The sequence below is a fragment of the Chiloscyllium plagiosum genome, chromosome 12, assembly GCF_004010195.1.
Source record: "Chiloscyllium plagiosum isolate BGI_BamShark_2017 chromosome 12, ASM401019v2, whole genome shotgun sequence".
Classification (NCBI taxonomy): domain Eukaryota; kingdom Metazoa; phylum Chordata; class Chondrichthyes; order Orectolobiformes; family Hemiscylliidae; genus Chiloscyllium; species Chiloscyllium plagiosum.
In genome coordinates this window covers 17,216,064-17,231,655 of record NC_057721.1, presented here as the reverse complement: position 1 = coordinate 17,231,655, position 15,592 = coordinate 17,216,064, and the positions used below count along the sequence as shown (strand labels likewise).

Sequence of the window (15,592 nt, the reverse complement as noted above, 5' to 3'; positions counted from 1 at the left end):
TTTCACAATATCCTTCCGATAGGAAGGAGACCAGAATTGCATGCAATATTCCAACAGTGGCCTAACCAATGTCCTGTACAACCACAACATAACCTCCCAATCCCTATACTCAATGCACTGACTAATAAAAGAACACATACCAAAAACCTTCTTCACTATCCTATCTATCTGCGACTCCACTTTCAAGGAGCTATGAACCTGCACTCCAAGGTCTCTTTGTTCAGCGACGCTCCCTAGGACTTACCATTATGTGTATAAGTTCTGCTAAGATTTGCTTTCCCAAAATGCAACACCTCGCATTTATCTAAATTAAACTCCATTTGCCACTTCTCAGCCTGTTGGCCCATCTGATCAAAATCTCATTGTAATCTGAGGTAACCCTCTTCGCTGTCCTCTACACCTCTAATTTTGGTGTCATCTGCAAACTGACTAACTAAACCTCTTATGCTCATCATTTATATAAATGATGAAAAGTACTGGACCCAGCACCGATCCCTGTGGCACTCCACTGGTCACAGGCCTCCAGTCTGAAAAACAACCCTCCACCAAGACTTCCCAAAGCCTCTCCATTATCTACGAGATACTTTTTATTTGTCTTGTTCATTTATGGAATGTGGGCATCACTGTCTGGGCCAATATTTATTGACCATCCCTATTTGCCCTCGAGAATATGGTGATGAGCTGCATTTCATTTGGTCTCGGTAGACTCATAATGCCCTTAGGGAGAGATTTCCAGGATTTTGACCCAACGCCACTGAAGGAGCTGTGGTATGTTTTCATGTTAGTATGGTGAGTCTGCTGCTCATGACCTTCTAGATGGCTGTAGTTGTGAATTTGAAAAGTACTGTTTAAGGTAAATTGCTGCGGTTATATGTCTACCTCCACCTCATGGACTATAGCACTCAAACAAGGCAGCTCTCCACCTACTTCTCAAGGGCAATTAGGGACAGACAACAAATGCTGGCCCAGCCAACAAAGCCCATACCTCCTGACTAAATCAAGAAAAAGGAAAACAACACCCCTCCCCCATTCCCACCACCATCCCCCAAAACCATCTCTGCTGCTGGTGGAATTGAGGATCCAGGGATGCAAGAGAACAGGAGGGTGAACAGAGGCAGGGTTGTTGGATGAGGGGAAGAGTTTGGTTGGTTGAGCAGTAGCTAGGACACAGGGTGTTGTGGATCGCACTTTTGCTGCTTTAAAGGGCTACGTTCCTGAGCTGGAACTCTAATGAAGAGTCACCAGACTGGAAATGTTTTCCCTGTTTCCTTCCCACAGATACTGCCAGACCTGCTGAGCTTTCCTAGCAATTTCTGGTTTTGTTTCAGATCTCCAGCACCCAGTTCTTTGTTTTATCCTCAGACTGACACTTTCAATAAAGCAGTGAAAGACTGCACCAATGTCAGAGGTGCCATCTTTCAGTTGAAATGTCTAACAAAAACCCAGTGAGTCTATTCTTGTGGATGTAAAAGCATAGTAGCAGCAGGTTCACTCTGCATGTATCCTGCAGTTCGCATTGTTCTAGTTTTTCACCTTTGAATTTAGTTGAAAAAGACAAAAGCAATTCTCCCAGTGGTCTTGCTTTTATCCCTCAGCTATCGCCACTATAAACAGCAACTTTTCGGAACGGTTATTGGGACTTGCTGTGCATGCGATGTTTCTTGAATTTGGTTCATGTGAGCATTCTTAAAAAGTATATTGTTTTGGTTGTAGATCAGTCAGTTAGGATGTCCAGGGTAGGTAATACTATGCTGCATTCTATTCTTATTCCATGCATCAAATGAGCCCAATCAACACTGGTGTACAGCGGTATGAAACTATGCAGCCAAATATATCATGTTAATTAGTTAATTGCCCAATTAAACTACATAAAAATCTTCTGTTGTGACAACTGCATTGGACACATTTTCCACACTTAAGACCTTAAAAAAAGTACTGCTGTATGTCGGTAACCTGGAGTTATTTATATAATTACCGCAACCTTTAGTCAACAATTATTGATATTTGTTTTAATAATGACTATCAGAAGTAACGTTGATTTTCAGATCCTTTTCAAGATGTCAACGTTTGTTACCTGTCCAAAGGGAAAAAAGTTTCTTTTAAATTCTTCATTTCTGATCTTTCTCTTCGAGCACTTTTTCTCCCAAAGGCACGAATAGAGAGTGGCTCTGTGGGATTTAGTCAGCTCAGACCACACCCAAATGCTTCTCCTCTTTCTATGATCCCAGGTGATGCTATTCCTGGGAGAGGGAGATCTTTTCCAGAAATCTAGCTGAATAGATCATATTTTGATTTGTTTTCATTTTAACAGAGTGGTCTCTTGCTGAAACATCATTGCGTAATGTTACAAATTTTGCTTTAACAAAAACACAGAAATTTATCAACAAAAACGAAAGTCAAACCAAACTATCTATTTATAACACAAATTCAAAGATATTTAAACATAACAAAAATATAATCCCATTAATCCAAAAACACTTTACAAATTGAAAGAAGCAACTTTTATACAGTACGTAAAATACTCCCCCAGTCCAGTACCCAATGCCGCAACTTAAATAGCACACAAAAACACCATCCATCCAGTACTCACACCAGAGTAGTTTAAGTCACACATAACTTTAAGTTATAGACTGAAATTACAGATAATTTCCTTTGGAACTAATATACACTGAGTTTAAAGATATTTACACCTGAGTTTAAAGATACTCAGCTTCAAGTAATCTCTTTATGGTTTTATCCCTACACTTCTGGTCTGGGACCAACAAAAATTGTTTACTCGAAGATCAACCTTGAAAACTGTTTTAAAAGAAATCACCATGCTACACAAATGCTTTCAAGTTAATTATTGACATTAGATCCACACAAAGCCCACAACTGGCTAACTCAGAAACCAAAATTGCCATTTGTGATTTTGTTGTATAGACTGTGTGATTTATACATACTTAATATTCAGTCTATTTGTGCATGGTCGGCGTAGCTGATCCTAATCCTGCCTTGACATAATGCCCAAATTGGGTAGCCAGCCAAAGTAAATCATTGGTTTTGCTCTCCCCAGCATTGAATTGAGTCTACTCATAGCACCTTCACCATAGACTGACTGACATACTCTAATTCAGAGCAGAAGGTGCCCCAGAACTGATTCAGTGCCCTGACATATGATATATTTATCTTCTGAATTATCAGTTTTTGCTGTGGTGTCAATCCTGTCCTAATCGAGGTGAAGAGTATAAATGAAGAAGTAGATTGCTTACCCATTCTAAATCTGATGTAGCACAAGTCCAATCAGAAGTAGTCTGTTTCCATCCTGCCCAATACTATTCAGTTGTTACTGAATCTAGGATGCATGTTGGTGTTCAGCCCTTTGGCCCACCATGAGCATTGAAAGGCTTCCTCTTCCCAGAGAGCTAACAGCGGTGAAGAGAGTGCATTCAATTACAACCATAGCCCATTTGTTTAAGCCTCTGATCTCTTCTCACAAGGCGAGGCTCTAACCAAAATCATCCCCTCTCGAACTGATTACATTCCTGTCTTCAATAAAAACACCACTCTAATACAACACTGATGACTACTGGGATAAACTCAGATGAAAACTGAAAGAAATAAAAATTGTAGACACAGAATGGTCAATAGAGGGATTGAAATACAAATACGCTAATGTGGTGGGAGAAGCTTGAAGAATTGCTAGAAGTAGTCATTGTGCTTCATGAGTCATCAGTGAGGCCTTTGTAGTTCTTCCCAATGTTCAGCACAATATACCCAACATAGACAGTGCTTGTTCTAAATATGGACAGTGTAAATAGTAGAAACTATCCTTTAGACCAGAGAAGACCTCTTCACTGCATCACATCATAAACAAAGAAATGTTTTGCTCAGTTCTATATAGTAACCTCTATGGCAACGTTCAGTAATATTACCTTTGATTAAAGATATCCACAAAATGGCAGGAAAATACAGTGAGAACATGGTAGTTGAAAGAATCAGTACAAATGATTGTGTGAAGCAGTTGTAAATGCATCTTATGTGAGGAGTTGCAATTATACAAAGCAAATGTAAAATGTCTGGCCAAACATTTTTGGTCCTGATTGACCGAGTGAACATCCACGTACTGAGTTCTGTTTAACAGTGTTTGATACTGAGCTCTGCTGTGTAACACAGGTATATTGAATCAGATCCTCTCACTGATATTTCCACAACCAATCTAACCTTCAGCAGATATATTGCACAGCTTTTCTGCTCCTGCTATTTATACACAAAAGGTGGGAAACCCATACAGTTAGAATTTTGCAGAATCGAGTCATGTTGACATTTCCATTCCCAAAACCTTTCACCAGACTTCGAAACAAGCCTATCAATTAACACCAAACCAGTGTGTTTCACACAACAAGGAACTCTAACCTTGTACAAATTAAACTTATTTTGGACAAAGGAAAGACTTTCATTCCAAAAGTCTGGGCAAGAACCAAACCAGGTGAAAAGGCTTTGAAACAGCCTGTTTCCTTAGCAACTTACAATGTAATGAGGATAGAGAAACAGAGTTAACATGTTTGAGTCCAGTATCACTCTTCTTCAGTAACCAACGTTCACACAGACTTGAAAATTTAACTGTTTCTCTCCCCACAAAGCTGCCAGGCCTGCTCCGTATTTCAAGACTAGCTTAATTTTACCAGTATCAATTATTTTGCTTTAATCTTTATGCTAGAGTCCGATGTCTTGAAATAAAATGTCCATTAGCACAATGTGGGCAGGCAACTTGCACATGTCTGTATTTGGCTTCTTTTTACTCACAGATGGGAGATAGGAAGAGTTCCTTCTTGATAGCACTCTCTGTTGAGAGGCCCCAAGCCACTTTCTAATGTGGGTTTCTTTTCAACTGCAGTAAAGAACTCCAACTGTAGGGCTATACATGGGATTGTGAGGCCCGGAGGAAAATTGCAAACAGATCAACAGACTGCAACACTTGTATTAAAACCTGGAAAAACATTCAATTTCTGAAAGTCACACCAACTATCCATTGTTAAAAATCACACAACACCAGGTTATAGTCTTGATGTTGTGTGAATTTTAACTTTGTACATTCCAGTCCAACACCGGCATCTCCAAATCACAGCTATCCATTTTCAGAGCAACCTTCTGCTGTCTCTTTGCAGCACCTGTGGGCAGAGCTTGTGTGAAGAAACACATTGCAGATGTTTGACATAAAGCAATTCCAAATCTTTTTTTTTGCTTAGAGCTTGCACTGACACCCAGCATACATCAGTGTATTTTCAAATAATCACATTGGCCTGCCCTTTGCCCTATAGAAAGCACCTTAAGAAGCTGAAATTTACGTGGATGTCCTATGAATGCCAAAGGACTCCAGTCAAATGCCACAAGTATGTAGGTAGGCACTGACTACGGGACAGCCTCACCAGAAACGATTCATTAAGTAGGTCAACAAAGACAACGGGGACCACTTCTCAACTCTATATGGGGCTGACACCTTCAGAACCCATACCACCATATGGATGTTTATGGGGTTTTCTGTCATTTCTAAGAAAAGGTCCACTTAGAACTGCTTGATACTAGCATCTCCGCCTTGCTTCAGTTAATAATAAATAAAGAGATTTAATACATTTTCTTGCCATTTTGCATGTGAGTTTGCTTTATACCCATTTTGGGCAAGAACAGTGTTGCCATGGAAATTGTTACATAAAGCAGAGCAAAACATTTCTTTGTGAATTTTGATTGTGGGTCATATTCAACTTCACTGGAGTGAAATTACTTTCTTTCACTTGCATAACTGATCTGACAGAGCACACCTTCTCTGTACTTTCTCTGCAGATGTGAAACACTTCAGAGAATCAGAGAGCATATTATACCAATTCCACCTATCTGATTTCTAACATCGAATGTCTTCTCCTTCAGATAATTGGACAATTCCTTTCATATTACATTATGCCTTTTAAGTCAGTGATTCCAGATCTTTGCTGGAAATAAATATTTTTCCTCATTGTCCTTCTAAATCGTTTGCTAATTGCTTTACATCCATGGTCACTGACCGTCTTATTGAGTTGTATAGCACAGAAACAAACACTTCAGTCTAACTCATCCATGACAACCAGCTTTCCCAAACTAAACTAGTCCCATTTGCCTGTGTTTGACTCGTATACCTCTAAACCATTCCCATTCATGTACCTGTCAAAATATCTTTTAAATATTGTAACTATATCTGCAGCTACCACTTCCTTTGGCAGTTCATTCCACATACAAACTACCCTCTGTGTGAAAACATTGCCCCCCCGGGTCCCTTTTAAATCTTTCACCTCTCACCATAAACCTATGCCCTCTAGTTTTGAACTCCCCTACCCTGGGGGAAAGACCTTTGCTCTTCACCTTATCTATGCATTTCATGATTTTATAAACCTCTACAAGGTCACCCCTCAATTTCCTGTGCTCCAGAGAAAACAAGTCTCAACCTCTCCAGCCTGTTCTTATAACTCAAACCCTCCAGTCCTGGTAACACCCTTGTAAATCCTTTCTGCACCCCCAACCTTTCCAATTTAGTAATATCCTTAATATAGCAGGACAACCAGAACAGTGCGGAGTACTCCAAAAGTGAACCTCACCAATGTCCTGTACAGCTGCAACATGATATCCCAACTTCTTTACTCAAAACTCTTGACCGCTGAAGGTAAGCATGCCAAACACCTTCTTCACCTTCCTGGCTACCTGCAATGTCAAAATGGAAATTGTATATTCCTATCGCTGTATCAAAAATGTTAAACACTATTAAATCTCCCTTTAACCTTCTCTGCTTTTGGGAGAACAATTTCCATTTCTGTCTCCATTCAACTGAAATGCCTCACCCCTAGTAACATTGTGCCAAATCCATGTTCTATTTTGAATTTGAAAGCTTACGCACACATTTGGGGAGAATTTTTGCTTTTATCATCCAAAAGGTATACTGACTCAATTCCATATTGCAGTGCACTAGAAGTGAGTACTTAAGACAAAAGTGCCAGAAATTGAATAAACACAGCTCCATCTCACTTGGTAAGACAGAACTTAACAGCAGTATTCAAAGAGGAACAGTGTCATGCTGACGTTCTGCTGAGCCAGGCTTCTGGGCACACAGTCAAGTGCTGAAGGTAAAGAGAAAGATTTGTACTTAGATAGCAGATTTTACAACTACTTCACATCTCAGAGCTCATTATGGCCGATGAAGTATTTTTTTAAAAGAGAGTTGCTGTTACAATGTCAGAAATGTCGCTAATTTTCACATTGCAAACTCTCACAAGCATTAATCTAACAGTCGGTAAGTTGACCTATTTTATGATATTTATTGTTGAATAAATGCTGACCAATTCACCTGCTTTATTTTTGAAATAGTGACGTAGGATCACTTGTGTGCATCTGAGTAGACAGGCAAGGCACAGTCTTAGTTTAACATCTCATCTGAAAGATAGCACATGCAAACTCCTGTCACTTCTTCTGCAATGCGGAGGATTTTTAGCCTTGACATTGTGTTCAGCTCCCTGAGTGGACTTGAACCCACAACTATCTGACTCAGGCACAAGAATGTTATCAACCAAGCTACATTTGACCCACAAAGGTTCCATTATCAACTGAATTTGTATAGCTAAGTTGGACCTGTTGTTACTGGCATCGCATTTCCCAATACTGTCAGCTTTCACATTAGTCAATACCAATTTTCACTAAAATTCTCTGCCTACAAGTGTGATAGAAATGAAAATACCATTTATCTCAAAAGGAATAAAAACAGAAAATGCTATTACTGCTTAGCATGCCTGGCAGCATCTCTGAAAAAAACCAGAATGAACAAAGTCAGATCTACTGAAAAATTACAGACCTGAAACATTCACTCTGTTTACCTGTGTTTTTCTGCCTGCTTCAAGTTAAAAACGTCACTGTTTCCATTTATTAGTCTGAGAATTCAACTGCTGTCATTGCTTGTAGAGCATGTCTATGATGCTATAACACATGACCTCAGATACAAATAGGATTGGTGGAGGCGGGAAAGGCCTTTTCCTCACTATCTTGGTTGTTACGGACCAATCTCTGGTATATTCCAATGGTATTCCAGTTGCCCTGCCCTACCTAAAGAAAGTCTTTTTAAGTCTACTAATAATATGAATCCTAAACCCCTGACTCCTGGCAAAGCTTCTCCTAAAACTGCAAGATTGATAACAAGATTAACTGATCACAACCTTAGAAACACATTTTGGAGAAATAAAAGTACACAGGCAATAGCATGATGAAAGGAGGGACAAACAAGAAACAGCGAGAAAAAAAAACTCAGATAGTGGGTGATAAAGACAGAGAGAGACTGAACGAGAGAGGGAATGATGGGAAAGAGAGAGATTTGGAGAAGAGGAAAGAAATGTTTGGATTGTGGGGAGAATAATTGAATCTGGATTCCTACACACTGTGTGAGACATCGGTACAATGGATGAAACCAATGTAACAGAACATGAATTTCATCAGAACCATTATCTTAGACAACAAGTTTCACAAACAAGAGGTCAATGCAATCAATGAACAGAGATAGGGAAATGGGGGGAATACAAACAATTGAAATATATGGAGATATGGTACAATCAAGTATGCATTAAGCATTTTGATAAATATTATTGACAACAAAAAAAGGATGATTTGTGTTAGCTGGTTAGAAACCTCCTAATCCCAGGGTCTCAGAGTATCCTTGTCCAAGGGTTTAATTAACCTCGCAGTAACTCAACAATCAAATAAGGAATAACATCCCGAACTACAGCTTATCTGACAGAGCCTGAATTTGTCCAAGTGAATATGAGAATACATTGAATTATTTGGTAAACTAGGTGCATCGCAGAAAAACAGATAACAAATTGATAGTGTGAAGGCACAGAAATTTAGACAACCAGAAACCACAACCACCTGATGAAGAAGAACTGCTCCGAAAGCTAGTGCTTTCAAATAAACCTGTTGGACTATAACCTGGTGTTGTGTGATTTGTAGATTTGTACACCCCAGTCCAACACCGGCATCTCCAAATCAGAAATTTACAGACACTTAGACAGAACTGAAAGGCACTGTCATACAGGAAATGCCTGAAGATCAGGGGAGATTGTCACCTTGCAAAAATTAATCTTCGCCGAGTAAACACTCATCTTCAGGGAACAGCAAGACAGGCAGACAGCTAACAGTAGTTATTAAGATGAAACTATCAGCCAAACTGAGCACTGACAGTGAGCAAAATCATGGGCAATCTCCTGACATGTTATTATGTTTGTAACATCCTGTCACATTTCATTGAAAAGTTCTCTTTCCTCTTCTGTTAAACCAGTAGGTAACACTTTACTAACAGGATTTCCTAAAGTTATGTGATTTATTAAGACATCCTAAATGCTACATTTGTACATTGACTGTTAACATACTCGCTGATACTGCCACTGAATTTGTTTACTGAAACTCTTCCCTGCAGCTGTTTTGAAAAACTCAGTCATACGTGATTATATTGTAAACACTTAATTGTATCATCCCCTCCCTCCAACAACGACCACTGGTACCATCACCTTTCACCTGGCCTGCTGATCCAAGTATTCTGACTGATTCCTGATGGACCAACTAGAACACCCACAGCTAATGGCTACTATGGGTTTGTCAGAGAGGGAAAACAGGGTGTCTGTGGTCTATTTGTCCCCTTTGCCCACACCTAAATTCAATATAGGTACCAGCCACCTCTTCAATTCCAGCTCTATGTGAGACATCAGTCTCCAAGAACTAACTATCCCATAGGAAGCTTCTACCTCTGGATGACCTCAGGCTTTCCAGTGTGTACCATCAACACCACAATGCATTTAACCACAGAGGAACCTCGATTATACGAAGGACACAGGCGGGGAATATTTCTCTCAGTTAATCGAATTCCGGATAATCGAATGCTGGATAAAATAGTTCTGCTGAGCATCTGGACCTAGCGACCTTGCTGGATAATCTGATATTCGGATAATTGAATGACGGATAATTGAGGTTCCTCTGTACTATGTTGTTCTGATCACCCTTGTTGAGGTGCCGAATCACAGACACAAAATTAGTCCCATGTGGCACATTATTCTGGCAAAATTGCTTAATAACTTCTTTTAGCTTCTATACTGTGCCAGGCATGTTGCTGCATACATACAAGTCACCTTCTGAAAAAGCTGAAAGCAAAAACATATTGGGAACCAGCACTTTGTTTTAAATCACAGCTTTGATCCCATCCTGTCTCCAAAGCCATCTCCCCACACTCCCCCCCCCCCACTCCCCCCCCCCCCCCCCCCCCCGCCCCCACTCAGCCTAAGAAGTTCCCACCTTGTGGATAAAGTTCAGTGGATAAGAAAGAATTTGCTTTTGTCTCAGGGCATTCCAAAGTACTTGACAAGCAATGAAGGATTTTCTGAATTGTGTTAAAAATCACACAACATCAAGTTATAGTCCAACAGGTTTATTTGGAAGCATGAGCTTTCGTAGCTCTGCTCCTTCATCAGGTGGTTTAGAAGCAGCGCTCTGAAAGCTAGTGCTTCCAAATAAACTTGTTGGACTATAACCTGGTGTTGTGTGATTTTTAACTTTGTCTACCCCAGTCCAACACCGGCTTCTCCAAATAATTTCTGAATTGTAGTCACCATTGTGACGTGCCAAACAATGTTACAGAAAGAATACCAGAATATAATAATATAATGGGGGATCTCTGTTATGGGCAATTGAATCAATATCACCCATTTTGTGAGGTCAGAGTTATCATCGTTGAACCAAGTACAGGTTTTTTTTAAAAATTGTCAGAAATACTTAACTTTAAGGAACTGTCTATGACCATTGCTTTTTATAATGTTACTTTCAATAATCAAATAGCATTTTAGGAAAATGTAATCTGGTGCCTTGAGTTCCTCTTCCTTTTTTAAGCTACAAGTCAATTGTGAAAAAAAGAGCACAGAGTTCTGCTTTAACTGCTTTTGCTTTAAGCTTTTAGTTCACATTTAGGTGGGAAGGCCAGCAGACTGAAGTGATTGAACTCTCACTGATGTCATATCACTGCCAAAATCTAACTCGTATACAATCCGAAGAAAACCATGGAACTCAATGCGTAACACCACAGGAGAGCTGTTACTATTTGTAGTATGATTATAATGTATTGTTAAATAAAGAAAAGTTTGTTCCTCAACGTCACGGTGGCACAGTGGGTGGCACGGTGGCACAGTGGTTAGCATTGCTGCCTCACAGCGTCAGAGACCCAGGTTCAATTCCCGCCTCAGGCAACTGTCTGTGTGGAGTTTGCACATTCTCCCCGTGTCTGCGTGGATTTCCTCCGGGTGCTCCGGTTTCCTGTCACAGTCCAAAGATGTGCAGGTTAGGTGAATTGGCCATGCTAAAATTTCCCATTATGTTAGGTGAAGGGGTAAGTGTAGGGGGATGGGTCTGGGTGGGTTGCGCTTCAACGGGTCGGTGTGGACTTGTTGGGCCGAAGAGCCTGTTTCCACACTGTAAGTGATCTAATCTAATCTAATCAAAGTGGGTGGCACGGTGTCTCAGTGGTTAGCACTGCTGTCTCACAGAGCTAGGGACCTGGGTTTGATTCCCGCCTTGGGTGACTGTCTGTGTGGAGTTTGCATATTCTCCCCGTGTCTGCGCGGGTTTCCTCCAGGTTCTGCAGTTTCCTCCCACAATCCAAAGATGTGAAGGTCAGGTGAATTGGCCATGCTAAATTGCCTGTAGTGTTAGCTGCAGTAGTCAGGGGGAATGGGTCCAGGTGGGTTACTCTTCAGAGGGTCGGCGTGGACTTGTTGGGCTTAAGAGCCTGTTTCCATACTGTAGGGAATCTAATCTACTCAAGAAGCCTGACGGAACGAAACAACCATCAACTTTTACACCAGCCACAGGTGTTCCAAATGGTCTCCTTCTAAGCTAACTATACTATGACTCTATCATGTTGTCATGACTCTATCTATGATGCCATGACGTACTTTTAACTTGTTCATTTGATCGGTACCTGGAGAGAATTTTAACACTGTTAGGAAATGAGAAAACATATTTGCTATAAATCACTGGTATTAAAGGAAACAATTATGTTATTATTTATCCAATTCAAGTTAAATATTAAGTTACAGTGTAAGCAAGGCAAAGTTAATGAATCCATTTTCCACACAGTACTATAATCCCTCCCAGATCCCCCCGTTTGAAATACTGCTTCATCTTGATATCCCAAGGCTTCCACCAGCTGAATAATACATGGAATTCTTTATTAGACTTTATTGAATTTTAACAAATGGTACAAGCTAGAGGAAAGAGCAACAGTGAAATTGTTCCCTAGTTACCCGAAATAATCTTCGTTCATTTTAGCCCTGGTTGCAAAAATAGACAGAATTATTAGACAGAACATATAGCAGCCTCAAACAAAAGCACACTCAATTTATTACCTGCAGCCTCTCGTTCTTCACTAACAAGGCATTCCATCCAGTAGTCATTCTGTTCACATCTAGGAAGTTATGCAATTCAATTAAACTGTGTTGTCTGTTAGAATTTCCATTTCTGATTCTGATCTAGTGACAGTGAGATTAAGATTAGTTTGGTGAAACTTTGAGATGCTCAAGCTTATTGAATGCAGTTTGATTTCCATGAGGACTTTGCATCCAAAATTTGTCAGTACGTGTACAAAAATATATTGTTTTCTAGGTTTTTGACTAGTAGTACCAGAAGCAATTCGTTAATGTCATGAGCGCTCATGACATAATACTGCAATAAAGCACTCTGTCAAATTCAGTACATTTAAAGTGGACAGCTGCTGAAGTCTGGGAGGACATTAAGATGTCACGTGGACTTCAGTGGTACACTGCAAAAGATCTGTTATTACAGATCATCTCAGGACCTTTTCCTTGTTCTTTGGTTTTATAATCTTTTTGATTCTCTTTTAAAGAATCCTGAAATAGCATCTGGTATACACAATCTATTAGGTCACCTTGTTTCCCAATAGAAATTATCTTCCATTTTCAAAGAGGGAGGAAAGCAATGGTGGAGGGATGCCAAGCAATTCAGACTGCACTTACTTTCCAGTATCCTCCCAGCTATTTCTAAAGCTACCTAGCAATGAGTGCCTGCAGGATTACACATCAGTTTCTTGGCTTGATTTATAATAGAATTTTGCCCAATTATTGCTAATTAGCATGAAAGAAATGATTTTTAAAATCTTTACTAGAGATTTAACTTGTGTAAGAGCTTTTCACAGTTATATTAAATACACAGAGTAACAGTCACTGAATTGAAGAACTAGCTTAAAAAAACTGGCAAGTTATAATATATGTGGTCATTTGTCCCAAATAAATAAATAAATAAATAAATCACCAAGCATTGAGTTATAATTATGGAAAGAGATGGTTTGCAGTGAAGGGTTTTGGATAAGGGGAAGGCAGATTTTATTAAAACAAGGGAGGATCCGGCCAAAGGAGACTGAGAACAGCTTGTGGGAAAATCTACAGCAGAATAATGGGAGGCATTCAAAAAGGAAATGGGGAGAGTACAGGCCCAAAATTTTCCCTTTAGGAGCAACACGCCACAGAGAACCTTGGGTGTCTAGGAATGTTTAGGATTGAATATGAAGGAAAAGAGAGGCTGTTAACAGGTACAAAAGGAGCAAAACAGTGGAAGCTTTAGTGGAGTATGGAAAGTGCAGGAGGGAAAGAGGGGCTATGAAAAATGCTGACCGTTAAGATTAGGGAGAATCCCAAAATATTCTACAGGTATTTCTGTTATCACTTGTGTTTCACCAACATGAATTGGCTATAACATGTTTGATGAATACTGGAAGATGTTTGGATAGCGCAAACATTCATACTGCACAGGGTGATGTTATATAGAGTGAGGTTGCACAGGAACACAACCATCTGTTATACCAGAAATAGCTGTACAAGTAGATCAAGAGGAAGAGGATAACCAGGGAAAGAATAGTGTTCATTAGGGACTAAGGGACCAATCTGTGTGTGGAGCAAGAGGACATTGGTAGGGTGTTTGAAGAGGGATAATCAGCATGTATTTGTCAGAGGGAGGTTGTGTCAAAATAAGCTGATCCAACTACTTGAGGAGGTGACCAGTCAGATGGAACTTATGCCTGAAGATGATAAAAGTATATGGGATCTAGATAACTTGGCAAGATGGATCCAAAATCGGCTTTGTTGGTAGGAGACAGAGTGTGGTAGTAGAAGACTATTTGTGTGACTGGAGCCCACTGTGCAGTGGCATGTCACAAGAATCAATGCTGGGTCCTTTTATTTGATGTAGATGAGAATGTGAGAGCTGACCAGAAAATTAGTGATTGTGCGGTTAATAGTGAGGAAGAAGGTTTAGGTTGCAGGAAGATATAAGCGGGCTGATCAGACGAGGGGATCAGTGCCAGATGGTATTTAACCCTGAAAGCTGTGAGGTAATAAGACAAGGAAGTACTCAATGAATGGCAGGACATTAAGAAACTTAGAGGAACAAAGGGATGTTGGGGTGATTGTCCACATGTCCTTAAAAGCAGTTGGTTAATAAGTTGGTTAAGAAAGCATACAGGGCACTTGCCTTGATCAATTGAGGTATAGATTGTAAGAGGAGGGAGGTTATGTTGGATCTGTACAGGACTTTGGTCAGGCCACCGCTGGAGTGCTGTGTGCAGTTCTGGTCTGCACACTATAGGAAGGATGTGATTGCACTGGAGCAGGTACAGAAGAGATTCACCAGGATGTTGCCTGAGATGGAGCACTTTAGCAATGAAGAGAAGCTGGATAAGGTTGGATTGTTTACTTTAGAACAGAGAAGGCTGGAAGGGGATCTGATTGAGATGTATAAGATTATGAAAGATATGGACATGATGAATGCAAAGCAGCTGATCCTCGCAGTTGAAGGATCAATAATGAAGGGGCACAAGTTTTATGAGGAAAATGTTTTTTTCACCCAAACGGTGGTGGGAATCTGGAATGTACTGTCTGGGAGGGTAGTTGAGATGAGAAACATCACAACCATTGGATAAGCACTTGAAAAGTCAGAGCATTCAAGGCTGTAGGCCAGGTGCTGGAAAGTGCGATCAGTGGTGCAGACTCCTCCTGTGTGGTGAGAAAGAGACACAAAACAGAGAATCAGTGGCTTCCTTTACAGAACACTGGATGGAAAACTGGGAGGTGTTGCAAATATTGCCCTCTTCAACTAGGAAGTAGTATAAAATGTATAGCCACATTCGCCCTCTCAGCCACTGGAAATTCTATCACTTAAACTGAGTAGAGAGCAGAATAAGGATATTGTTAGCAAAGTAGAGATGTCTCAAACATTGTGGTTGAGGTAGAAAGTAAAACCATAGATGAGTATTTCTTCCTTCTGAAGGACCCTCTCCTCTTCCTTCTCCTTCTTCCAGCAACAGAGTAAAACAGGACCTTGATCAGAAGGGCCAGTGGGCCGAGGAGTGGCAGATGGAGTTTAGTTTAGATAAATGTGAGGTGCTGCATTTTGGAAAGGCAAATCAGGACAGGACTTGTCCACTTAATGGTAAGGTCCTGGGGAGTGTTGTTGAACAAAGAGACCTTGGGGTGCAAGTCCCTGGTTCCTTGAAAGA

General features: G+C 40.3%; 1 protein-coding gene across 9 annotated transcripts in view; it reads left to right on the top strand.

Annotated features, from left to right (window-relative positions):
• The window catches only part of frmpd4 (FERM and PDZ domain containing 4), a 765,355-nt gene that overhangs the window by 704,697 nt on the left and 45,066 nt on the right, over positions 1–15,592 (top strand). The window lies entirely within an intron of this gene.